The sequence below is a fragment of the Podarcis vaucheri genome (genome assembly GCF_965113315.1).
Source record: "Podarcis vaucheri genome assembly, chromosome: 3".
Taxonomy (NCBI): Eukaryota; Metazoa; Chordata; class Lepidosauria; order Squamata; family Lacertidae; genus Podarcis; species Podarcis vaucheri.
This window is the reverse complement of record NC_138761.1, coordinates 4,049,640-4,077,477: the sequence shown is the minus strand read 5'-3', so window position 1 is coordinate 4,077,477 and position 27,838 is coordinate 4,049,640. Positions and strand designations below refer to the sequence as shown.

Sequence of the window (27,838 nt, the reverse complement as noted above, 5' to 3'; positions counted from 1 at the left end):
GTTTTTCTATATCGCCCCTCGCCATACGGTCACAGGGCGGTAGCGGCGCTTGACATTTTAAAACACATCAACACATATTTCTAAAATCAGTTAAAGAAGGAACGCAAACTAGAATAAGCAGAAACTGAGATAATACTAGATAACGAATTATATATATATATATATATATATATATATATATATATATATATATGCTTTCGTAGATTTTCACGGGTACAGGAATGCAGGTTTTGGTGTCTTCGGGTGTCTTCCCGTGTAAGAGTCGGGGTGTCTGTGCGACGTTTCGACGAGGTCTCACTCGTCATCTTCAGAAGATGACGAGTGAGACCTCGTCGAAACGTCGCACAGACACCCCGACTCTTACACGGGAAGACACCCGAAGACACCAAAACCTGCATATATATATATATATATATATATATATATATATATATATATATCTACGAAAATCTACGAAAGCAATATATATATATATATATATATATATATATATATATATATATATATATATATATAATTGAATACTGTGATATTCTAAATGAAATAATGTGATGTGTTTTAACTGGTTTCTAATACAGTGGCACCTCAGGTTACATACGCTTCAGGTTACACGCGCTTCAGGTTACAGACTCCGCTAACCCAGAAATAGTGCTTCAGGTTAAGAACTTTGCTTCAGGATAAGAACAGAAATCGTGCTCCAGCAGCGTGGCGGCAGCAGGAGACCCCATTAGCTAAAGCGGTGCTTCAGGTTAAGTACAGTTTCAGGTTAAGAACGGACCTCCGGGACGAATTAAGTACTTAACACAAGGTACCACTGTACTGTGTTACTGAATAGTTTCACACTGCTCTGAGCCCTCAGGGCCCTGGCAAATGGCATGTTGAGGCAGAGGTGGTTACCTGACCTCCTGACAGGTGAGCTGCTGCTGTTTCCCAGAAGGGGAAGGGGCCAGGCAGCGTGGAGGGTGGTACAGTGGAAACGCATCACTAGGAGTGCTGGGTTGGCTCTGCTGGAGTGTTTGCACCATGCTGACCTCACCTCTTCTAGTAAACACCAGTGACCCACCTGCCCGGAGGTCCGGTAAGGGTCTCCATCCTGCCATGTCATCTGCCACTGCCTTATGGCGAAAAGGAGGCAAGAAATCAAGTATTCCATGATGGCAGGTGATAAAGAGCACCAGGTATCAGCTTGCCTAGAGGCTTAGTGATGACAGACAGCATAGAAGAGCATTGCAGGTTGACATGGCTAAATGTTGTTGTCCCAGATGTTCTGCGAGTATAGAACAGTATCCCTGCCTCCAGAATAGAAGCAGGGAGCTGTGCCACTACCAGAAAATGCACAGGATATCACAGATATTCACCTCATCCTCATCAGGAAACTAAAATGCCACATAAATATACTTTCTGCGAATATTCAACATTTTAAGAGGAGAGAGGAGTAATATTTGAACTGCAGAAATGGACTTTTGGTCAAAGACACAAGTTATACCCCTAAGGTTTGAACTTTGGCTGACAATCCAGCCATGTAATGCTCAACGACGGTATGTCTTTTTCTTCTTCTTCGCTGACATTTAAAGGCAAAACTGAAAGTTTTTTCTGAATCCTTATGGCTAAATACGTATGTTGTTTATAAGCAAAGCCACACCTTTAATTGGAAGAGAAAGAATGATCTGATATGAATATATTGGCAAGGAGAACTGGAGTTTTATTACATATTGGAGCAGTTGGTTTTAATCAGAACATGTCTTCAGAAAATTCGCTCTCCTGATTTTGCCTCTTTACGTGCTTGTGCTGAATCTTTTCGGGGATTCTTGTAACCTATTTGTCTGCATTCTTATTGTTGTGAGAAATTTTAGTTTAATCTGTTCAATACAAATTTTTCAAAAATTACTAATCACATCACCAAAAAAATGAGGACCATACAGGGCAGGTTCTTGTGCCTAAAATAACTTTCCCAGAAAGGGAATATGAGAAACTGTAGTACATAATGGTGACAGGAGACAAAAGATATACTTTATTGACAAAATTAAAACTATTCTATCATGGGGTCTGAATGGCACGCACCTGAGAGCTCTTACATAGCTGGTCTTTTAACGAAAATATGTAACATTCATTGGAAAGTTAATTTAAAAAAAGGAATTAGTTTCAGTTTACCAGCTCCAAAAGGGAATTAGTTCTAGTTTGAATTAGATTCACAATTCACTCATGTGGTCCTTGGCTTTCCCCCACCAAGCCTTAAGAATTTTACCAGTGGCTCTGCAAAGGTTTAAAAGATACTTAAAAAATCAAAGAAAATATCAAAACACAGTGTTTTATTCATAGAATCATAGAATCATAGAATCATAGAGTTGGAAGAGACCACAAGGGCCATCGAGTCCAACCCCCTGCCAAGCAGGAAACACCATCAGAGCACTCCTGACATATGGTTGTCAAGCCTCTGCTTAAAGACCTCCAAAGTAGGAGACTCCACCACACTCCTTGGCAGCAAATTCCACTGTCGAACAGCTCTTACTGTCAGGAAGTTCTTCCTAATGTTTAGGTGGAATCTTCTTTCTTGTAGTTTGGATCCATTGCTCCGTGTCCGCTTCTCTGGAGCAGCAGAAAACAACCTTTCTCCCTCCTCTATGTGACATCCTTTTATATATTTGAACATGGCTATCATATCACCCCTTAACCTCCTCTTCTGCAGGCTAAACATGCCCAGCTCCCTTAGCCGTTCCTCATAAGGCATCGTTTCCAGGCCTTTGACCATTTTGGTTGCCCTCCTCTGGACACGTTCCAGTTTGTCAGTGTCCCTCTTGAATTGTGGTGCCCAGAACTGGACACAGTACTCCAGGTGTGGTCTGACCAGAGCAGAATACAGTGGCACTATTACTTCCCTTGATCTAGATGCTATACTCCTATTGATGCAGCCCAGAATTGCATTGGCTTTTTTAGCTGCCGCGTCACACTGTTGGCTCATGTCAAGTTTGTGGTCAACCAAGACTCCTAGATCCTTTTCACATGTACTGCTCTCAAGCCAGGTGTCACCCATCTTGTATTTGTGCCTCTCATTTTTTTTGCCCAAGTGCAATACTTTACATTTCTCCCTGTTAAAATTCATCTTGTTTGTTTTGGCCCAGTTCTCTAATCTGTCAAGGTCGTTTTGAAGTGTGATCCTGTCCTCTGGGGTGTTAGCCACCCCTCCCAGTTTGGTGTCATCTGCAAATTTGATCAGGATGCCCTTGAGTCCATCATCCAAGTCGTTGATAAAGATGTTGAATAAGACCGGGCCCAAGACAGAACCCTGTGGCACCCCACTAGTCACTCTTCTCCAGGATGAAGAGGAACCATTGATGAGCACCCTTTGGGTTCGGTCAGTCAGCCAGTTACAAATCCACTGAGTGGTAGCATAGTCAAGACCGCATTTTACCAGCTTCTTTACAAGAATATCATGGGGCACCTTGTCAAATGCCTTGCTGAAATCAAGGTAGGCTACATCCACTGCGTTCCCTTCATCTACCAGGCTTGTAATTCTGTCAAAAAACGAGATCAGGTTAGTCTGACATGACTTATTTTTCAGAAATCCATGCTGACTATTGGTGATCACAGCATTCCTTTCTAGGTGCTCACAGACTGTTTGCTTAATGATCTGCTCCAGAATCTTCCCTGGTATTGATGTCAGACTGACTGGGCGGTAATTATTTGGGTCCTCTCTTTTCCCCTTTTTGAAAATAGGGACAACATTTGCCCTCCTCCAGTCTGCCGGGACTTCGCCTGTTCTCCAGGAATTCTCAAAGATGACTGCCAGTGGTTCTGAGATCACATCTGCCAGTTCTTTTAATACTCTTGGATGCAGTTCATCTGGCCCTGGAGACTTGAATACATCTAAACTAGCCAAATATTCTTGTACTATCTCCTTAGTTATTCTGGGCTGTGTTTCCTTTGCTGAATCATTTGCTCCAAATTCTTCAGGTCGGGCATTGTTTTCTTTATCGGAGAAGACTGAGGCAAAGAAGGCATTGAGTAGTTCAGCCCTTTCTGTGTCCCCTGTTTGCATTTCACCATCTTCTCCTCTGAGTTACCCCACTGTTTCTTTGTTCTTCCTTTTGCTACGAACATACCCATAAAAGCCTTTTTTGTTGCTTTTAACCTCTCTAGCAAGCCTGAGTTCATTCTGTGCTTTAGCTTTTCTGACTTTGTGTCTACACGTGCTGGCTATTTGTTTGAATTCCTCTTTGGTGGTTTCCCCCCTTTTCCATTTTTTGTACACATCCTTTTTTAATCTTAATTCAGTTAAAAGTTCTTTAGATAGCCACCCTGGCTTCTTTAGGCACCTTCCATGTTTCCGTCTCATTGGTATTGCCTGTCGTTGTGCTTTTACTATCTCCCTCTTAACAAACTCCCAGCCATCATGAACTCCCTTTCCTTTAAGTATTGCTGTCCATGGGATCTCACCCAGCACTTCCCTAAGTTTTATGAAGTCGGCTTTCTTAAAGTCAAGAAATTGAGTCCTAGTATGCTTGGCTGCTCCTTTCCGCTGTATAGTAAACTTCAGAAGAGCATGATCACTCGCGCCTAATGATCCTTCCACATCTGCCCCACTAACCAGGTCATCAACATTGGTTAGGACCAGATCTAAAATGGCTGTTCCTCTTGTTGCTTCTCCCACTTTCTGGACAATGAAGTTGTCTGCAAGGCCAGTGAGGAATCTGTTTGACCTTATGCTCTTGGCTGAGTTTGACGTCCAACAAATATCCGGGTAATTGAAGCCCCCCATTACTACTATCTCCCTTCCTTTTGCATGCTTGGCCATCTGTTCCAGGAAGGCATCATCTATGTCCTCCGTTTGGCTTGGGGATCTATAGTAAACTCCCACAATGAGGTCTCTGTTATTCTTCTCTCCCTTAATTTTGACCCAAATGCTCTCACTTTGGCTTTGAGGTTCTAAATCTTGGATCTCTTCACAGGTATTCTTCCCAACAGTTATGATATTTAACAGCAGCATGACTAATGGCCACAATCAAACAGAGAGTAAGTGCAACAAAACACTTATACAGTATATAAAAATCATTGAATTAAAATTGAATTAACTTTAAAATTGCCCAGAATTCCACCACGAAAAGAACTTAATTCATGTTCAGTTCATCTGGAAATTATAGGAACTACTTTCAGCGCCAGATTTAGGGTGCTGCAGGTGGTTCAACTAAACAGGGTGCCAAGCTGAGGGGGCGCAAAACTATGACATAGCACACTTGAGAGCATGCGCAGAATGGAAGGCGAGAGGAGGGAGGGCATAGTCTGACTACGGAACTCGCTGCCACAGGCGGCAGTGATGGCCACCAAATTAAAAGAGGATTGGATAAATAGGTGGGGGCAAGGCTAAGTTCTATCTCTACTGTCCAAGGCAGGGATCGCCAACCTGCGTCCCATGGGCCGCAAGCGGCTCTTCGAGACAGTTTAACTGGCCCCCGAGCTACCTCCCAACCGAGCCACCTGCTTGGCAAGTCCCCACATGCTGCGCTAAACCGGTGTGGTGCAGGGCCTCGCTTCCATGGTGCCGAAAATCGTGTCTGCGCATGCCAAGACACTGGAATACGCGTGTGCGTGCTCACGTGCACACATGATCCAGCCCACAGAGAGATCTCCATGGGATTTGACCGGCCCAGGCAGGTAAAACCTTGCCGACCCCTGGTCCAAGGTAATACAGTCATACCTCGGGTTGAATGTGCTTCAGGTTGAGCGCTTTTGGGTTGCGCTCTGCGGCAACCCGGAAGTAATGGAGCGTGTTACTTCCGGATTTCGCCGCTTGCACATGCACAGATGCTCAAAATGACGTCATGTGCATGGGTGGAAGCGGCAAAACGCGACCCGCGCACACGCGCCGTTGCGTCTTTCGTTCTATTCAGAATGCGAACGGGGCTCAATTTTTGGGAATCAAAAGCAGGGAGAGTGCTCTTGCACTCAGATTGTGCTTGCAGGATTTCTGTGGGCCTCTGGTTGGCCACTGTGAGAACAGGATACTGGACTAGGTAACAACAACAACAATTTATTTATACTCCTCCCATCTGGCTAGGTTTTCCCGGCCACTCTGGGCGGCTAGGTGAGCCTTTTAAATGTCACAAAGCAGTAGAATAACAATGATTTTGAAGAGATCTCTTCAGGGAACATCAAGCTGATGATCAGAACTGATCCTAGGCTAGCTTTCTCCAACCTGGGCTCCTCAAGATGTTTTAGACATTGGAACAGTCTCCCTCGGAAGGTGGTGGAAGAACTTTCTGATGGCCAGAGCTGTTCAACAGGGGAACAGTCTCCCTTGGGAGGTTGTGGACTCTCCTTCCTTGGAGGTTTTTAAGCAGAGGTTGGGTGGCCGTCTGCCAAGGATGCTGTAGTAGATATTCCTGCCTTGCAGGGGGTTGGACTAGAAGACCATTTGGATACCTTCCAACTCTACAGTTCTACATTTCTATGATTGCATGACTACAGTTCCCATCTGCCCCCAACACAGGGCTGATGGGAGTTGTAGTCTAAAGTATCTGCGGTGCACCAGTATAAGGAAGGCCTAGGCCCATATTCAGCATTCACGAGCAAAGCTAGGAGGAAGCGTGGGTTGTGATTAATGCTTAGAAATGTGAATTCTTCCATCTAAATATGGCTCAGTTCACTGACATCATCTGAAAGTCGGCTATGTGTTTACAGATCCCTTTTCCAGCTTCCCTTAATAGGTTTCCAGTGCTGTCTCTTTAAGGGGAGAAAACTTCTCTCTGCTGGCTTCCATGTGGGCGTTTTGGGTTTTTTTTTTTTTTACAGCAGAGAGAGCCAAGCCAAACAACCCAGATCCTCTCCCTCCCTCCCTCATCACGTTTATATATCCAGCCTGCTGAGACTGGATCTTTCTGGCTCAGAAAATATTTGGCAGCTGTGGAGAGTTTAAAAAAAGAAAAGAAAAGAGGCCGTGTGGGTTTGGTTCCTATTCCTCTTGTTACCACAATGGTGGTGAAAGTTCTCAAGACACATTATAGAATGCTTTCCTTGGAAAGAAAAAAACACACCTAAAAAACAAAACACGAGGCTTTTGCAAAAAGAAAGAGCGGCTCCAAGAGTGTTTAGAAGACAGAAGCTCTAACGGCATCCGCTCCTCTCTTGCACAGTCCGGTGCATTTTGTTTGAATTACCTTGTCTACAGAATACGGCTCAAACCTATTTAATTGCACGAACTATGCAAGCTGCCATCCTTCATGGGGTAACAAGGAATACTGTTTCAGTGTATCTGAAGAAGTGTGCATGCACACGAAAGCTCATACCAATAACTAAATTAGTTGGTCTCTAAGGTGCTACTGGAAGGAATTTAATTTAATTTATTTTGTTTTGTTTTGACTACTGCAGACCAACACGGCTACCTACCTGTAACAAGGAACACTGCAGTTGATGTACGTGAAGATGTCTGAAGACTGAAGAAAAGTGTTGTCTTTGAATTAGCATTGTTGAAAGAGAGTAGCTGTGTATACACCATATATTTAAAGCACATTTAAAGCACCCCCCCCAAGAATAATGGGAACTGTAGTTTCCCCCTCACAGACGTACAATTCTAAGCACTATTAACAAATGGAAATTCCTAGGATTCTTGCAGGCGGAGGTGCTTTAAATGTATGGTGTGTATGCAACCAATGTGCCGCAAAGTCATTCTTTTAAAAAACTTGGGTTAACATCTTTGGCCAGCTATAAAATGCATTTGGGTACCACTGGCAAAGCATTGGTTTAACTTACCTTGCAGTGTTCTTGCAATGGTAAAATACTCCTCTCAGCTCCTGGAATGAAGAGTAGAGTATAAAATCCTTACTTTATATTATTTAAAGAAGTTTGTATGACTGGTTCACAGATGTCTATATACCAGTCCACTGAATGTATGAATTGCCTTAACTGAGAAATATTGCGTGGTGCACCGTTATTGGGCAATATTAAAAGTTTTACCTAGCAGACGGCTACGATGCTTCTTAAGTGTTTTCCAGAGGTCTCTGGCTAGTCGCAATGGAAGAAGGGTGAGGGACAAATGGGCCTTAGGGTCTGATGCAGCCGGGCACTTCTTAAGCTAGGCTTTCATCGGACCACAGGGGATAGCAGATCTCCCTTGCGAAATCCCCGCTAGGGCACCATGTGTCAAGGTTCCAGACATCAGTGGGGAACGGAATCAGGGCATCAGGGCCGGCCCACCCATGAAGCAAGGTGAGACCACTGCCTCAGGTGGCAGGATCCAGAGGGGCAGCAGATCTAGCCTCCAAGGAATGCACTGCTGTGGGTGCACACCTTGCAGGCCAGACCTGTCATTTCCTTGGCAGCCCCTGCATACTGCCTCTACAGCAGCCTTTTGGTGAATTCCCCCCCCCCCAGGATAATTTTTATTGGTTTCTAAATTACATATTATACATACACATATTACATTACATTTTACATTTATACTTGCTCCTAGGAGCTGACTTCCCTCCTTCCTTCTTCTGGCTTTTTTATATCGTCTCTAAATTTTCCGCATTGTCTTTCTCCATTTTGTATATTGTTCTTCTTCTTCCACATTTGTCCATAAAATGTCTGTAAACAAATAAATCTTTCTATATATACACAATTCTTGTTGTCTGTCTGTATTCATTGACAACTACTGTTACATTGGTCACATTATATATTTTACTTCTTATTGTTATTACTGTCCAGTAAAATTCTTTGTATTTCCCATTATGAGGTTTATTTCGGTTCTACTGGTTTCACTATTTCACCTTATCTTTCCTATATATGACATGAATTTTCCCCATTCTTTTTGAAATGTTTCATCGCCCTGTTATTGAATTTTTCCCGTTAATTTGGCTTTTTCTGCATATTCCATTACCTTCTGCTGCCACTCTTCAACTGTTGGCAATTGTTGCTGTTTCCAAACCTGGGCCAATAATAACCTCGCCGCTGTTGTTGCATGTAGGAACAATTTCTGAATACCCTTATTCCCGATGAAGATCTTCACTTACCCCTTCTTCCCGGACCAGAGAAATTCAGTGCTGTGTCTCAAACAGCATGATGAGTGCAGAGGATAAACTTGCAGAAGAAGCACAAGTGAGACTGTCCTAATTACTAGGGCATGTCATTCATATATCATGATTAATTTGCAAAGGGTGTTACGTTTTTTATTTTCATTCCTTACAATAAGCCTTTGAAGTAACTTTCAGCTATTCCCATTTTACAGGAGGGAAAACAGAAGCAGAGAATGTCTTGCTATACAAACACCCCATTCTCTAATGCTATGCCAGGGGCTACTATTTTGACAATCTGAAGCTGGTAAACATAAACTTTTGATATGGTGACACTGGAACGCTAAATGAACACTGATCTGTGCTGAATGTGTAGTTAAGTGAAATAAAATGACATTTAAGGCTTCTAAGTGTAAATTCAAGCGGGTTATTCCCCTGTTTAAAGCACTCTCGTTAGCTGAAGTTAAAGGGGAGGGCGGCCGCCAGTATTTCACGTTCCAGTACATCTGCTTTGCAAAAAGCATAACACGCTGGCCAAATAGTACAAATAGAAAACCGCGATCCAGAACATTCTGTCTGTCCAACAGAACACGCTCCATCCCGCGTGAATTTATAACTTGGCATTTTTGAATGAAATATGGAGGGCTTTCCATCCATCATGTGTTTGTGGAAGGGTGCCCGAGGGTGTTTTGAAGATGCTGCAAACAGCAGTTATGTAACTGGCTGCAGCTACAACCACTCTTAAACGCCTCTTGCACTTTAAATAAAAAGGTGGTTGTTATATGCAGGAGTGTGAGCTGGGGAAACCAGGGAGCATGAACAAGACCAACAAAAATGGATTGCCACCCCTCACTTGTGTTTTCCGGCAGCTAAAAAACAGTGCTAAAAATAATGAATTTCATCCACCCATAAAATAGTACATGTTTACTGACAAAATGGGGATTCCAATCTGTTAAGAGTCTAGAATGAGGGACTGGGAGCAATTTTACATCAGTTAAAGCAGAGTATTTACCCAGAACATTCAGCATGGAATTCAGTAGATTTCCATCCACTGATTTTATTGTTTTCTACCGTTTTTATTTAAAAAGCAATATTATTGTCATTAGTATGCTTCTATCTTGCTGCTCTTGCTTTGCTTTTGTAAGCCATTCCAAATGCCTATGGCTTGAGGATGCTATGTACATTTCTTAATTATGGTTGGGGAAGAAATTCAATTCAGTTTGCATTTAGAGGCAAGCCTACCAAATCCGCCCTTTCTGAAATAATATGCAAACCAAAGCACAGCAATCCTTTGAAATTTGCACTTCTTCAAATTTTGCACTACAGTTCTCCTCTGGTCAAGTAACGTGTACAAAAATGCATGTACTAGGGTAGCATGTGTGTAAAAAGACTTATTTCAGTGAGAGTAACATTAAAAAATGCATTATATTATAAAAAATGATTTGCAAAAAATATTATTCATTTCTATACTGATTTATATTTTTAAGGAAAAAATCTCAAAACGCTTTACACTTTAAAACATCAAATAAAGCAATCCAGAATAAAACATGACTGAAGAAAGTATAAAGTATAAAAATGTATCCATTAGGCAAAATTGAACACAAACATGTGCCTATTAGGAGGAATTTACACTAAAATGCTGATATCTTTCTTTCTTTTACTTTTTCTCTCTTTTTCTTTCTTGCAAACTGGTGTGGAAATACGGAGAATTGGGCTTAAAGTTTGCAAAATGATGTAAAACTGACAGGGTTTATTCTTAATGAACTAACAAAGCTCACAGTGACAGCACACTTCTGTTGCTGATCATTTGCAAGCAAATCCCATTGAGCTTAATGGGGTTTCTTCCCAGTTAAGTGGCTCCATGAGTGCAGTCTGTGGAAGCAAGTGTGTATTCTCACGCAGCAAAATGCAAAAGAAACAACTGCTTAGAAACTACGACGAAGGGATTTAATTGTTTAGATCCCTTTTCCTTCCCTGGGTAAGGGCCAATAGAAGTCTGACTTCATAGACCCACATTCTAACACTGTGTTTATTGCCGGCATTCAATATTTCACCATAGGTTGTAGCTGAGAAGTCTCTGGGACGCATTGCACGTGCTGGTTTTGTTACTTTCGAGCACAGAATGTTGGCAGAGAGTCAATTCTCGGTGAAAAGCACAGGGGGAAGTTGGTCATTGATCTCCTACTAGAACCCAGAGAGTCTTGGCTCATAGGTGGGCTTGGATTGCTTTTGTTTTCAGATGTTGCAGAATTGGCTGTGAGAGCCCAGAGCTTTGCAGCAGTCCACATGTGTTGTGTACAGAAGGCCCCAGATTGCAGTCCTTTACATTTCCAATTGAAAGGAACTTGGGCAGCAGGGCAGAGAAAGGCCTCTCTGGCCTGGCACCTTGGACTAGAGTCCCTGCCAATGAAATAGAGAATTCTAAGACCAAAAATTATTAAGTGGTTTTTTTTAAGGGGGGGAGTTAATGTGCTCAGAAGCTCACCCATGCAACAACTTCAAGGAAAGAGGTGATGTACAGAGCTTACCCTCTGGCAACCCTAGAAATCATTCCCTCCTGACCTGCCCTACTGCTGCCACAGGGCCTGTGAGAGTAGCGGTAATAAAGACCGTTACAGTTGTACCTCGGGTTAAGTACTTAATTTGTTCCGGAGGTCTGTTCTTAACCTGAAATGTTCTTAACCTGAAGCACCACTTTAGCTATGGGGCCTCCTGCTGCCGCCGCACCCCCAGAACACGATTTCTGTTCTCATCCTGAAGCAAAGTTCTTAACCCGAGGTACTATTTCTGGGTTAGCAGAGTCTGTAACCTGAAGTGTATGTAACCTGAAGTGTATGTAACCCGAGGTACCACTGTATTATCATTTTCATCGTTAATATAGACTTAATGAATACAAGAAAAACGTTAGTGTATATATAGGGGTAAACTGCCCTCCACTTTTTCTTACGCCCCCCATGCCAAACTTCTAGGCTGGCTATGGGCTTGTGTCCACAGCCCCTGCTAGCCAGAACAGGTAATACAGTAGTGGATGAGACAGGCGAATTCATAGAATCATAGAGGTGGAAGGGATCCTCAAGGATCATCTACTCCAACCCCCTGCAATGCAATGCAGGAATCTCACCTATAGCATTCCTGACAGATGGCATCCAACCACTGCTTAAAAACCTCCAGTGAAGGAGTGTCCACCACCTCCCAAGGGAGACCGCTCTTACTGTCAAAAAGTTCTTTCTAATCGTTAGTCAGAATTTCCTTTCTTGCAACTAACTTGTAACTATCTAATCTGTAGCTATCTAAGGCTGATTGCAGATGACCCATTTGTTGATCATCTATCCTGATGTGTTTATTGGTTCTGTATAGTTTGTGTTTTGTTTTTAAGGGGTGGGATCAGGGCTGCCTGGGAGTGAGGCCCCAGCCAACACGATGGCTGGGACAAGTTCCACAGGGCGGGAAGCACTGGGACATCCGATCTCGGTGATCATGGGCAGGAGGCGGAGTTACGCTAAGACCAGACCATGTCATTACCGAGGAGGCAGGTTTAGTCGTTGTTTGAAGACTATCCCTGCCTCCGGGTCTGGCCTTGACCAGATGGATACTGGAATCAACAGGGGAAACCCACATAACCTGAAGGTGTTGCTGTGTAATGCCAGGTCAATGGTGAATAAAACCACTGCCATCCACGACCTGATTGTGGATGGAGGATTTGACCTGGCTTGTGTGACAGAGACCTGGTTGAATGAGACAGATGGGCCTGTCCTTGCTGCCGCCTGCCCACCAGGTTTCTCTTACGCACAGCAACCCAGGTCATGTGGGCGGGGAGGGGGGGTTGCAGTGATTTTTAGAAAGTCATTAGTCTGCACCAGGCGTCCTACTGGGAAGACCCAGTTTTCTGAGTGCATGTTCTGGAAGTTGGGCAATAGGGGCAGTACAGGATTCCTTTTGGTGTACCGACCTCCCCGCTGCACCAAGGATTCCCTGTCCGAGCTGCTTCAGGTCGTGGCGGATGTTCTCCTGGAGACACCTAGTTTGGTTGTCCTGGGGGATTTTAACATCCACGCCGACACGACCTTACAAGGGGCCGCTCGGGACTTCGTGGAAAGCATGGCCTCCATGGGGCTGTCCCTGAATAAGTTGGGCCCAACTCATAGTCATGGACATGCCTTAGACCTGGTATTCACCTCTAGCGACGTGGGTGATCTGACACTAAGTAAAAATGAAACCAAAGAAGTGCCATGGTCAGATCACTTCCTGGTGCAACTGGACTTCTCCGCGACCCTTCCCCTCTGCAGGGAGGTGGGACCAATTCGAATGGTCCGCCCCCGCCACTTAATGGATCCAAATGGTTTCCAGAGAGTGGTAGGGGATGCTTTATCCCATGTTGATGGCCTTTCAGCTGACTCCCTGGTGGCCCGCTGGAATGCGGAGTTAACCAGGGCTATCGACTGTCTGGCTCCGAAGCGCCCTCTCCGATTGCATGGAGCCCGGACAGCCCCGTGGTTTTCTTCGGAGCTGAGGGCGATGAAACAATCGCTGAGACGGCTAGAGCGTCGGTGGCAGAAAACTCACTCCGAATCTGACTGGACACAGGTTAGAGCTCAACGTCGAGCCTACCAAGTGGCGATAGCGACGGCGAAGAAGACTTTCTTCACCGCCTCTATTGCATCTGCAGAAAATAGTAGCAGGAGACTCTTTCAGGTGGTCCGCAACTTAACGGAACCACCTTTACCATCGGGGCCTTGTAAAGACCCCAAGATCTCCTGCAACGATTTTGCAACGTTTTTTGCAGATAAAATCACTCATATTCGGAAGGAGCTAGACACCACCGTGGGAGCAGGGCTGGGGCGGGAGAGTGCTAGAGCCCTGTCTGGTCAAGTTGCATGGAATCAATTTCAATCCGTTACCCCCGAGGATGTGGACAGGCTGCTTGGACGAGTGAAACCAACCACCTGTCTCCTTGATCCTTGCCCATCCTGGCTTATAAAAGCTAGCCGGGAAGGGCTGGGCGATGGGCTCTGCGGGGTGGTGAATGCTTCCCTCTGTGAGGGAACATTCCCAGATCCGCTGAAAGAGGCGGTCATTAAACCGCTTCTTAAAAAACCATCTTTAGACCCGGCCAGTATGGCCAACTATCGCCCAGTCTCAAATCTTCCATTCTTGGGCAAGGTGATTGAGCGTGTGGTTGCTGAACAACTCCAGGCACGCCTGGAGGATGCGGACCATTTGGATCCCTTCCAATCAGGGTTCAGGCCTCATCATGGGACTGAAACTGCCTTGGTCGCACTGGTTGATGATCTCCGGCGAGCTAGGGACAAAGGTGAGAGTTGTTTCCTAGTTCTGCTGGATCTCTCAGCGGCCTTTGATACAATCGACCATAACATCCTTCTGGACCGTCTAGAGGGGTTGGGAGCTGGGGGCACTGTTATACAGTGGTTTCGCTCCTTTCTCCTGGGCCGTGTTCAGAAAGTGGTGGTGGGGGATGAGTGTTCAGACCCTTGGGCCCTCACTTGTGGGGTGCCTCAGGGTTCCGTCCTCTCCCCCATGCTTTTTAACATCTATATGAAGCCGCTGGGAGAGATCATCAGGGGGTTTGGACTGGGTGTCCATCAATATGCAGATGATACCCAGCTCTACCTTTCTTTCAAATCAGAACCAGTGAAGGCGGTGAAGGTCCTGTGTGAGTGCCTGGAGGCGGTTGGAGGATGGATGGCGGCTAATGGATTGAAGTTGAATCCTGACAAGACAGAAGTACTGTTTTTGGGGGACAGGGGGCGGGCTGGTGTGGAGGACTCCCTGGTCCTGAATGGGGTAACTGTGCCCCTGAAGGACCAGGTGCGTAGCCTGGGAGTCATTTTGGACTCACAGCTGTCCATGGAGGCACAGGTCAATTCTGTATCCAGGGCAGCTGTCTACCAACTCCACCTGGTACGCAGGCTGAGACCCTACCTGCCCGCTGACTGTCTGGCCAGAGTGGTGCATGCTCTAGTTATCTCCCGCTTGGACTACTGCAATGCGCTCTACGTGGGGCTACCTTTGAAGGTGACTCGGAAACTACAACTAATCCAGAATGCGGCAGCTAGACTGGTGACTGGGGGCGGCCGCCGAGACCACATAACACCGGTCTTGAAAGACCTACATTGGCTCCCAGTACGTTTCCGAGCACAATTCAAAGTGTTGGTGTTGACCTTTAAAGCCCTAAACGGCTTCGGCCCAGTATACCTGAAGGAGCGTCTCCACCCCCATCGTTCTGCCCGGACACTGAGGTCCAGCGCCGAGGGCCTTCTGGCGGTTCCCTCATTGCGAGAAGCGAAGCTACAGGGAACCAGGCAGAGGGCCTTTTCGGTGGTGGCGCCCGCCCTGTGGAATGCCCTCCCATCGGATGTCAAGGTGATGGAAAACTACCTGACATTCAGAAAACATCTTAAGGCGGCCCTATTCAGGGAAGCTTTTAATGTATGATATTTTAATGTTTTTTTGGTTTCTGTGGAAGCCGCCCAGAGTGGCTGGGGAAACCCAGCCAGATGGGCGGGGTACAAATAATAAATTATTATTATTATTATTATTTTTTACAGGTGGGTTAAAAACTTCCAGTTTATTGATGTTTATTGATTATTCATTCTGATTTGTCTGCAGGCAAGTAACAGGTTATATAGCAAGCAATTGTTAGCTCATACTTCCCAGTGCATTTTCCTGTCACTTTACAAAACATCTGATTTTATTTTTTTGTGTGGTGGGGGAGTGGGTTGGTTTTCATAAGAGCCCCATATCCACTTTAATTGCACAATCTAGGTTTGCTGGTATGTGATTAAAACCCACCCATGAAAGAATAATAGTCTATAAATGGCCTAACACAATATAAGGCTACATTATATATTCAGCTCTGGGCTGTTCTGGTTTTCCTGCTGTTCAAAATCCTTCCCACCATGGCTATTATGATGGGAACTCCAGATTTTGCTAGAGATGGGGGTGATCTTAACTAATAGGTTGCTTTTGTGATGATTAAGCATTGTTTCTGTGAGCAAGCTTCTGCACTGGGACTTGTGTGTGAATCCCAGAATGCAGTCCTGCTTGCAAGACATTGTCCAGGAGCTGCATGCAAAAAGCCTTATACGGGGGGGGGGGGGGAGAGAGCATGAGTATTGAACCAGGAGGTGTTGGTTCTTCCAGATTGATTCACACTTAGTACAAAGCTGCAGTTTTGTGTATATGTTGTGAAGTTTCTTTATTCCCCCACCCCAAGCATTTCTGCTCTGCCTGCCTGCAACAAAGCACAGTCAAAGCAGCCCACCAGAACATTAAAGCAAATAACACAACATACTTCATGGTCTAGCAACCAAGGGGTAAGTTTTAATATACGTGCACAAACACAAGAGTCGGCCTGTTTGCACATGTTGCACTGATGAGCTTCTGCAACCAAGAAACAGGAAGGGCCAACGGTCTCGTTTAAAGAAAAAATGCATGTTGTGGTGGGTTTAAGATACTGTTGCTGCTGCAACAGTATCTTGGCTTTCCAGGTGGATCCTGCTAGTCTGTGTCAACTAGCTATGTATGGAAGAGATTGCACCTTGAACATGTGCTTTAAGGGCATCTATTGGATGGGTCTCACGGATTATTTAGTTGAGATTCCTGCATTGCAGGGGGTTGGACTAGATCACCTTCAAACTCTACGTTTCTATTGCTTCAACAACAAGCAGCTCAACAAGTGCACCCATTTAAGGCCTGGTCTAGATTAATAAACACAAACCCCCTTCCAAAATTTCTGTCATTTGGGGTTAGATTCCTGCCCTCTCCGAGATTTCCAAACAAAACTTCACTAAAAGCTATGGATATTCCTTAGCAGAAGAAAAACAGGGTCATCCATAGTCCGTGGCTGAACATCTATTCGGACCCTCATAAAATTACTACCTCTGGGTGATGTACTGTCAAAGAACTGATATGGCAAAGAATTGTTTATTTTTAAACTTATTTTTACAATTTAAGTCATTCATCCATCGACCCCAGAGTGTGTCACAACAATAAAATGCATGGCATGAATGTTAAAATGAAAATAGTTTGTATTCCTTCAAAACTGTTTGGGCTGAACTGTTAATCTTTTCTTCACAAAATCCGAAGGACTGGTTTTGCTCTAAACCAAAGTGATCAGCGAATTGTCAGCTACAACAACTCAGTATGAAAGAGATACCGTAAGCGTAATTTGCAAAGAAAACTATAAATGGAAGACTCAAAGGCTGTGCCAAGAAAATTATAGCAAGGCTTTGTTTAAACTGGAAGCTAAACCCAAATTTCAATGCTAGGCTCATGGAAGGGGTTGGGGAAAAGTTCCCTCCTATGGACTTGTGGTGCGGTTTCAAGTGAATCTTAAATTGTCTCAAACCAACAATCTAGTAAAACCTGTATCTAGTCACTTAGGATATTTCTGGATATTCCCTGTGAAACCACAATTCTCTCTTTTTCTGTTTGTGTAGAGGTAGCACACACGTTTCAGATACTCTGCCAAAACATAAATGGTTCTGTACATTAAAATACCATATAAAAACAGAACCGCAGCTTCACTGAACCTATCAAAAGACTTAAAAACAATCTCTTATTGTGCCATCGACACCAACTGCATTTCCTTTATAATTCTTCCACAGCTCTGCTGCCTCACTCCCCTCCTCACCCCTGTATTTATTTTATTTATGTCATAAAAAATTATATCCGAATTCAAACTCCTTGATTGGCAGAGAAGTAAAATTTATATACTGCTTGTTTGTGAAAAACAAGCAAACCTCAAAGTGTTTTACAAATGAGGGAAACAATAAAATTATCCTTTGAAACACTATCACATTGTTTAATGTGTTTCCACTCCTATTCTCTCTCTCTCTTGTCGCAATATCTCAGCCCTTTCCAATACTACATTGTCCTTCATGGAATTCAAATTCAAAGTATGAACTGTATTTTTATTTTTATTTTTGCAAACCATCCAGATGACTTTTTGTGGGCCTCTCACGGGTGGTCTAGAAAATAGCTGGCTGAATAATCAACACACAAATATTGGAATCAGTCTGGATAAAACACCATTTGTTTGGTTCTCTGTGTTTCCTCTTTAAACGACTTGACTTTCTTGCATTAAAGTAGGGCCATATTTAAAGAAACTTAGTCTCATCTTCTCCCAATCTTTTCAAAAGAAAATAGTGGCTAAAAATGCCGTTTGCAATCAAACTTCCAGTTTATTTCTCTTTTTGAAAGCTCATTCACCTAATCATCCATTTCACTGTGTTTTTTAGCTTCCTGAAAATAATAAAAATAAAAAAATTCCTTCCAGTAGCACCTTAAAGACCAACTAAGTTAGTTCTTGGTATGCGCTTTCGTGTGCATGCACACTTCTTCAGATACTAACTTAGAACTTAGTTGGTCTTTAAGGTGCTACTGGAAGGAATTTTTTTATTTTGACTATGGCAGACCAACACGGCTACCTATCTGTAACTGAAAATAATAAAACCCTCTTTCCCCCGCAGGCCCAAGCATGAAGACAGATTTGCAAGGTTGCTTCTCTTGCAATTCCGATTTCAATTGTGCATGGTTTTATTTTTACAATGTTGGCCGATCTTTTAAAATCCCTGTTGCCTCAGGAATAGGAATTTTGCAGCATGGCGCCTTCTTCCTTCTACCATTACTGCTCAACTACAGTCGCCTCCAACTGGTTTACAAAACGACATGCTTTACATTGTATTTGTGATGACCTGTGATGTTTTATCGTGTTGTTTGTAAGCCGCTTTGGGATTCATTTGAATGGAAAGTGCCATAGAAATATAATAAATCGAATCGAAATATAATAAATCGAATCGAATATAATAAATATAATAAACCGAATCGAATAAATCGAATCGAAAAGCGGCTTGTTTGTCCTTCCTGCGCCACCAAATGCCCCTCAGAATTAAACATTAAATCCCCACAGCTGCTTTCCAACGCATTTCTTAAAATAAAAATCGGCACATTTTTATTCTGAGGAAAAACGTTGGAGAAACACTGTTTTAATTGTACCAAAGCCTCTTTTTGTGTGTGGTGCGTTGGGTTTTACAGATGCTCCGAATCAAAGAAAAAGGCAGCTAGCCACTTCGGGGAGGACAGGGGTTGATATGATATTGATGTTTTAGATCGACTGTTGCTGTTCCCCGTGTCGCGTGTCGCCGTGTGAACTGTGCACGAAGCGGGGACTGAGGAGCCAAAGGCGAAATCGCCTCAGGAAGGCGCAGCGGGGGGAGGGGCGACCCGCCAACGGCCTCCTCGGAAAGGGAGGGGCGAGCGCCGCTTCCTCGCGCTGAGGAGGGAGAATAACAAACCCCGCCCACTTCGTGAGGGAAATAGAAGGAAGCGGCCGAGGGGGGAAAAAAAAGGCGGGCTCCTTTTCTGCTGCCTCAGCAGATTCGAGCGCGCGCTTTGGCAGCCGGGCTCGCTCCCCCTCCTTCCCCCTCCCCTTCCGCCGCGCTCAGGCTTCTTATTATTGTTGTCGTTGATCTTATCTGCGCCATCGCGCCGGGATTGGTCGACACCGCCTTCCTCGTCTCCCGGCTCTCTTCAGCGATTGGCTGTTAGGTTTCCTACCTTTCTCTTCGCCGCCCACCCTACTCAGCTACAAGCTGCCCCGGCTCTTAACAAAAAAAGCCTTTTCCCGGCTCGCTTCGGGATTGGCTCGCTTGGCATCCCAACTCCCCGCTTCGCCTGCCGATTGGCCGCCCGCTCCCCGCCATCTCTGCCTTCCCCCCTCCCCTCCCAGGACCCCGAGGGGTCTGATTGGCTGGTGCTCCTCTCTCTCGTTCCCTAACCCAACCCCACCCGCTTGCTTGCGTCGGGCGCGCGCGAACGTGCGGCCCCGGCTGTTCTGTGCGGTTGGGGCTCCCTTCCACGTGGGGAGCTGCACGTAGTCACTTTTCCGCCCGGGCGGGGCGGGGGGCGAGGCGAGGGGCAGCCCCCGCCTCAAGATCACGTGGGGTGGGGGGAGTGGAGCAGCAGCAGAATTAATCTCCTGAATGGGAGGATCGAGAGATTTGTTCTGTGGCAAGAACTTAGGTCCGTGATGGGCATTGACTTCTGTGCTGCTGTGCATGGTGCAAACTGACTTGTGCATGGTGCAAACTGACTTGTGCATGGTGCAAACTCATGCTACACCCCTTCTATGCCGGGAGATAATAATAATAATAATAATAATAATAATAATAATAATAATAATAATTTTTATTTATACCCTGTCCTCCCCAGCCAAGTCTGGGCTCAGGGCGGCTAACAAGCAATCATAAAAACAAGTTGAATGAATACAACTTAAAAACAAGATTAAAATACAATAATTAAAATACCGAAACGTTAAAATATTAAAATGCAGCCTCATCACAGGAGGAGAAAGGGGGGAAAAAAAGAGGGGGAGGGAATCAAATTGGCTCCAAGCCAAAGGCCAGGCGGAACAGCTCTGTCTTACAGGCCCTGTGGAAAGAAATCAGATCCTGCAGGGCCCTGGTCTCATGAGGCAGAGCGTTCCACCAGGCCGGAGCCAGTGTTGAAAAGGCCTTGCCTCTGGTTGAGGCTAATCTGGCTTCCTTAGGGCTCAGGACCTCTAGGGTGTTGCTGTTTATGGACCTTAAGGTCCTCCTCGGGGCAGACCGGGAGAGGCGGTCCTGTAGCTACGATGGTCCTAGGCCGTGATAATGGTGGAGAGGAGGAGGAATGCTTTATTTCCCAGCAGTCAGCATGGAATTTCCTTTGGGAACCTGAACCTTAACCCGTCGCATAATTAAAATGCAATAACTTTCATATGCAGCAGTTTTTGCAGCCTTAGTAGCACGCCGCAACCGGTGTGCTTGCACATATATTTATAATAATAATGATAATAAATTTTATTTATACCCCACCCTCCCCAGCCAAGACCGGGCTCAGAGGGCGGCTAACATCAGGTATAAAAACAATTGATTAAAATGCAACTTAAAAACAGGATTAAAATACAATTTAAAATGCAGCCTCATTTCAGTGGAAGCGCGGATCAAAAACTGTTTTTTGGGGGGGGACATCAAATCTTCACCAAGGCCAACTATCCAGACTGGTCCTACGTGGGCCAGAAAAAAGCCAGGGAAGTCCCCAAATAGGAGTTCCATCACAGAAGGAGAAAGGAAAAAGGAAGAGGGGGAGGGGATCAAGTTGATTCCAAGCCAAAGGCCAGGTGGAGCAACTCTGTCTTACAGGCCCTGCAGGAAGAAATCAGATCCCGCGGGGCCCTGGTCTCATGAGACAGAGCATTCCACCAGGCCAGAGCCAGTGTTGAAAAGGCCCTGCCTCTGGTTGACACTAATCTGACTTCCTTAAGGCCTGGGACCTCTAGGGTGTTGCTATTTATGGACCTTAAGGTCCTCCGCGGGGCATACCGGGAGAGGTGGTCCCATAGGTACCGCCAAGCATCTTCTCTGCCAGCGATGCACTCCTGAATCTGGGGCCTATCTGTTAGTTGCGGCAACATTCTCTTCTCCACCTTCCCTGTCATAGTGCAATATTATGTCAATATTTACTTAGAAGAAAATCCCATTGTGTTTGAGGGGAGTTTACTTCCAGGTAATTTGGTTCTGTTCTGTTTTGTTTTCCATTGTGTTTTATTAAAATATTCCACTGCCATTTATGAAACGAAACATGAAAATGGAATGGAATGCCTTAGAAAAGACATTAAGGACTTTCCCCCTTCACTAGGTTGTGTGAGCTCACATTTTCCCCATCTTGCCTAAAACGTGCTGAGGTTAATATGCAAATTTACTTGAACTGAATCAATTAAAAAGGAGAGTGATTAACCAACAAACATTCCCCTAATTGTTTGGTAATCCCAGTTGCACCTTCAGTCTACAGCAAAGAGCATGGTGGCACTAAAAGATTTATTATGGGATAATCTGCTGTGGATTAGAGCCCACTCCTGTGAATCCACAAACACTTAGGCATGGTAAATCCATTAGTTCTTAAGGGTGTTCTGCAACTTGTTTTTGCTGCAACGATTACTGTACTCTTCTGCATGTATAACTGTAATGCACAAAACTTTATTCGACACAGCACTTCGAAAGTACCAGCCATGTTCTAGACATGGCACATAGCACAATGCCACAGGCCCGACCCTTTTTTTGATGGACATCCCATTCCCATATCTAATGACTTCATTCTGCGGAGGTTCCCTTGCCTCCTTCTCCTGTGTATGCCCTTGTTTTTCCAGATTTAAATTCTTTCGGTTCTGCAATCTGAGAGCTACATCTCAAGGTATCTTGGAAGGTTCTGGAGTGAGCCTCAGGGCAGTGCCCTAGCCTCCACTGCAACTTTGCAAGGAATGGGTCTTGGGCTCCACTTCTCGGCTCGAGGGTCAACCTTGGGATCGTCACCCATATTAGCAATACGTTCCACGTATTTTATTTTTTGAAGAAGTTGAGCAAGAGTTCTGTGCAACTCAGAGGTCACTGGTGTCAACTCAAATGGCAGAAGCCAGCTTTTCAAGTCACCCCCAAGCACTTCTCAGGCTGCATGTTCAGCAAAAAAGCAGCGAGGGAAGGAGGAAGAAAAACAGCATTTCAAGCCTCAAAGTCATTACCACCATGACTTGAAAGCAATAAATTACTGAATAGCCTAAAGAAGAGTCCTGTGTAACTTGAAAGCTTGCCGACTGCTTTGTGGTGTTTTAGTATGTTCTCACAAACGGTATTACAGTGGTGTTACTTTTTTATCCCCACCAAATGGACTAGCACGTTCACCTGCAATTTTTGCCTGTTCAGAAACCCATGTAAAGCATTTTGGTCTAATTGCCTGAGCCTTGCTTGCTTTATGTTTTTAATTCCAGGGTCTGGATCTAGTCCAAGACACACTTGACGTGCTGATTTCTATGGTCTGCTCCAAGGACAACTGGCTGTGCCTTCTCAGAAATAAGTCCAGCTTCGTTCAATCAGGCTTAGGTAAAGGTAAAGGGACCCTTGACCGTTAAGTCCAGTCGCGGACGACTCTGGGGTTGCGGCGCTCATCTCGCTTTACAGGCCGAGGGAGCCGGTGTACAGCTTCCGGGTCATGTGGCCAACATGACTAAGCCGCTTCTGGCGAACCAGAGCAGCGCACGGAAACGCCGTTTACCTTCCTGCCAGAGTGGTACCTATTTATCTACTTGCACTTTGGTGTGGTTTCAAACTGGTAGGTTGGCAGGAGCAGGGACCGAGCAACGGAAGCTCAACCCGTCACGGGGATTCAAACCACCGACCTTCCGATCGGCAAGTCCTAGGCTTTGTGGTTTAACCCACAGCACCACCCGCGTCAATGAGGCTTATTCCCTCATAAATTGGATTAAGAGGGCAACCTGAGAGTGGATCCAGCCTAGTATACCCAGAATTCATGACTCTTGGAACCACAAGTTCTTCCTTCCATTGTATCACTACCACATGATGAAATAATTGCGATTTTCTGTTCATTTGCTGAACCTATTGACCTGAAGGACCTACGGACCATTTACATACGCCTGTAAAATCAGAATTGTTGGTACATGAGGTCAGCCTCTGTGCTCCAGTGGCCACAATTTTGCCTACTAAACCTTCTTCTTCTTCTTCTGTCCAAGATTAGAAACTTGGGAAGAGTTTGATGCACATTCAGAATATAGTATGGCAAACCAGTTTTGCTGATCTAGCTGACAACATATGATACCACTGTTCAGACCTCTGTGCTACTGTCCATTTACTATTGAGCCAGGTTCAGGAGCCTTGTATTCATTTACAAAGCTCTGGACAGCTCCCGTTCGGTCACTGAGATCACCTGCAGGAGCATCGCTGGCCATTTCCCTGAGTTGGTGAAGCTCATCTGACAAAAAGAAAACAAGCCTTCCGCCTCATCGGCCCAGTCCTGCGGAACACCCTGCCACTAGAGAATCAGCATTTCAACTTTTAAATGCTTGCGGAAAACTTGTCAGTTCCATCAAGTTTGTGCAGGCAATTAACAATGCGCCTTCCCACAACAGTTACTTGATTTCAACTTTTTAAAATATGATTTTTATTGTATGGTTTTTACGTACATTGCTGCAAACCTCTGTGATTTTAAAAAATAATAATTAGCAGTGTGTGTATGTGTATGAATAAACAAATAGCCTTCGATATTTGTGGATGTTGCACCTTTCTCACGAGTCAGCTCCGCGTGGACGTCTCTGTCTGCAAGGCTAACTGTGCACAATAAATGTAAATAAAAATCACCTTGTAGTGGGACAAATGCAGTTGTCTGAATTATTGTTAGCAAGTTCTTTAAGCGTATGTTTACTAATGTGTGTGGTGCTCCAGGCAAATCCCAAATTTAGCTCTTAAGAAATTGTTTCCAGGTGGGGTGGTGGTTGTTGTTGTTGTTGTTGTTGTTGTTGTTGTTGTTGTGTGTGTAAGGCAGCTCCCCATGTTCCCAATATATTTTGCTGCCAGAGGTGGAAGGGCAAGCATGATGTTCCCATTAAACATACTGAAGCCAACCAGATTATCAGCTGAATCTTACTTCCACCGCGGTGGGGGTAGCAGGTATATGTTGGCTCTTGGGATGTGGGAGAAATTTGGTTTCACATTTCGTTTAGAACATACCTGATTTAACTCCCCCCCCCAAAAAAAAAACCATACGCAAATGAAAATGCAGCTGTCTGTCAACATACGTGTTCCTCCAAATTTTGCAGTGCAATTCTGCAGCGAACCCCTCCTCCCCCCCAAAAAAAATGTGTGTTAAGAAAAAGTGTGTGTGAAAATGCACATGTTGGTAAAAATAATGTTAAAAATTCATTACACTTGGAAAAAAATTGCATGCAAAAATGTGCATATTACAGAATACTGCATGCAAAAATATTGTGTATGTTGCAAGAAACGAGCTCTAAAATGCTGGTTAATTTTTGCGGGAACTTAACCACAAACTACAAACTGATGCGGAAATGTGGTGAACTGAATTTAAGAGTGGAAAAATGAGAAACCGAATCTGACAGATTTATCCATCCCCATGTGGCAAACACTCTGGAACTTTGCTGCTGCTCTCTGCCTTCTTGGCTTTATTGGGTTGTTGTAAGAGTTAAGGAATGTATGCAAAGCACTCTGAATATTCACGGAAAAGATCTATGTCAGGCTTAGGCAAGCTCAGCCCTCCAGGTGTTTTGGGACTACAACTCCCATCATCCCTAGCTAACAGGACCCAGCGGGCAGGGATGATGGGAATTGTAATCCCAAAACATCTGGAGGGCTGAGTTTGCCTATGACTGATCTATGTAAATGCTAAGCGTTGTGAGAAAAGTTGCTTTTTTATGGGGCAGGGATCTTAGAATCACAGAATCATAGAATTGTAGAGCTGGAATATACCCTCTGGGTAATCTAGTACGATCGCCTGCAAAATTTGGCAAAAACGGCACTGCCAACATCGGTTGCCATACGTCTGGATTTTCCCGGACATTTTTTCCCAATTTCCACCTGGACACTGCTTCTGACTGCAGTATTCCAGGTATGTCGGGGGAAATTCTGGACGTACGACAATCCTACAAGATCCCACGTTCCACTCCTCAAAACCACCCCAAAAATAACCTTGGGGAGCAGCCCAGGGCTGGAAACTACTCTGTGTGAATCCTCAGAATTGCCCGTGATTTTAGACATTCCTAGGTCAGATGGATTAGAGATAAGGCTGCCCTGTGTGAATTGTTTTGGTTGCTGTTTTTAAAGTTCTCGAGGGAAAGACACATGTGACGATGCGTCACACACATCGCCAGCGCATGGAAGTGTGTGGGTTTTCACTTCCACCCCAAAATGCAGGGAAAAGGGAGAGACAGCCACCTCCTCTCTGATCCCATGACTGAGGAGGAGTAATTTGGAAAAGGGTGGGTGAGTGGAAACACGTAACCTGTGAATCTTGCACAGAAGTAGAATGACATCTCATCAACTTCAGAGGGAAGCGTTGCGCACGGATGTGCCCCAAGGCTGTTGAGCAGTGCAGCGACGGGAGCTGCAAAATCATTAAAACTAAGGGGGTGTGGGTGAAGATTATTGGATATGCAATTACGCCATTATTAAGTTATATAACTCTGTAGTAGTAAAAGCTGTCTGGGACTGATGCTCACTGTGAATGCTTGCCATACTTGCTTAAACAGCGCAGTGGGTGGGGTGTACCTAATCTCCCAGTTATTTTTTCTGTACAAATTCCGTTTAAGTTGCCCCTGCTGCTCCCACTGCCTCCCAACCCTCACCTGCTCCCCAACCCCGACCCCCCGACCCCTCAAAGTTCCTTCAAGCCCCACCATTGTTGGAAAATTCCATTCCACCTTTAGTTGCAGACATGGAACTGTTGCGTGTCACATGCCTGTTTACATACCAGCACAGCTTGCTGGAACTTCCATTGTGTGTGTAGCTTTTCCTTTTCCCTGTCTCTCTGAGAAGACAAAGAGAGAGACGACATGTTTCTTTGTCCTGATTTATGATTAATAAATCCGTAGTTGTAGTATGCTTCCACAAGCCTCACGCCTATTCTGTGTGCGCAGTTCGCTCTGCTGATATAGTGTGCCGTGGCTTTGAAGCCCGGGCCGCTGATTTACATCGGAGCAGAGGCTGGTGGGTCTTTGCAGCGGAACGGCTGGAAGGAGACGAGCCAGCTGGCCTTGCGACCTTCTGAATGCTGACAACCATATCCTCACAGCTCCCTCAGGCTCCCCATATAATATGTCTATCCATTCCTGCTTTATTCAACTGCCATCTTAAACCCCACCTCCTCTTCTGTGTCCCTACCCCACCCTGGCTCCATGCAAATTTGGGATTGTCAACAGGCACTGCAGATCCTCCAATGGGGCTTGCGTGATGGCAACCTTACATTTTTATGTATATAGGAAGAAACTGGATTGCAATAGCAAAGGAGTTATTGAAACATTCGCCCGTGGAAAGATAGCGGCATGATGCAGCCAGACAACTTGGCTTAAGTTCCGTTTAACCTTTGGCATGGATTTCTATCCTCTTGCAGAAAAAAGAGGGTGTGCATTAATCTTGTAAAGACAGTGATACTGGCGAAGGGGAAGGGAGATATTTTTCATTGGGCCCTGGGGCAAATAATCAGCAGGGTTTCTACCTACACCAAACCCTTCAATGAGCAAATAGAAAGGTGGCTGGTGTTTATTGAAATGCAATGCTTAAAACAACTTAGGTTTTGAGACAAAGTAAGGATAGGTAAGGGAAGGATGAATCTGTCAGTTTTCCTTTCTCTTAGTTCAGGGGTCTGCAACCCGCGGCTCCGGAGCCGCATGTGGCTCTTTTACACCTTTGCCGCGGCTCCGGGGTGGATACTAGTGAGGGGAGGAGGCGCATTGTGCGCCCCGACACTCCCCACTGTGGCGGGCGCTGTACTGGCTGTGACGTCACATGGGGGCGGTGCGTGCATTAGTCATGCACCGTCCCGACGTCACCTTCCCGCCCGCTGTCAGATCGCGGCTCCGGAGATATATTTGTTTTAAATGTTGCAGTGGTTTTGCAGCTCCCAGTTTTTTTTTTCTTCGAAAACGGGTCCAAGTGGCTCTTTTTGTCTTAAAGGTTGCAGACCCCTCTCTTAGTTTGTCACTTTCCCAGTCTTAGATTCTCCACCTTTCCTACTGAAAGTCTGTAATTTTAGTGCACTTTTATCCTAATAAACACATATTTGTATGTAATTCTGCCTAATATAATGCATGTTGATATCCATGTTCCCCTAATAAATGCACTTTTGCTCTGCTTACCGTCAATATACAGCCCAAAATTTGAAGAGGTGTGAATTTTCAAGAATAGCTCCATTTCAGTTTGCATATTGCTTCAAGAAGTGCAAATCTAGGTTCGTTTTGCATTAAAAAATGGACTGGACTGGATTTCTTCCCCAAC

At 44.9% G+C, this 27,838-nt stretch overlaps 2 long non-coding RNA genes across 3 annotated transcripts; both read right to left on the bottom strand.

Moving 5' to 3' along the window:
- Positions 1–1,156: 1,156 nt before the first annotated feature.
- LOC309529721 lies at positions 1,157–11,686 on the bottom strand. 2 transcript variants are annotated; one of them, XR_014218373.1, is made up of 4 exons: positions 8,852–11,686; positions 8,426–8,559; positions 7,744–7,784; positions 1,157–1,823 (listed from the first exon to the last, which is right to left on the bottom strand). It is a non-coding gene; the product is annotated as an uncharacterized lncRNA (long non-coding RNA). The 2 variants fall into 2 exon arrangements; XR_014218374.1 differs by lacking the exon at positions 1,157–1,823 and having other exon boundaries at positions 4,958–7,784.
- A 5,637-nt stretch (positions 11,687–17,323) lies between these two features.
- Positions 17,324–18,792, bottom strand: LOC309529985. The gene is made up of 2 exons (XR_014218583.1): positions 18,445–18,792; positions 17,324–18,248 (listed from the first exon to the last, which is right to left on the bottom strand). It is a non-coding gene; the product is annotated as an uncharacterized lncRNA (long non-coding RNA).
- Between the last annotated feature and the right edge of the window lie 9,046 nt (positions 18,793–27,838).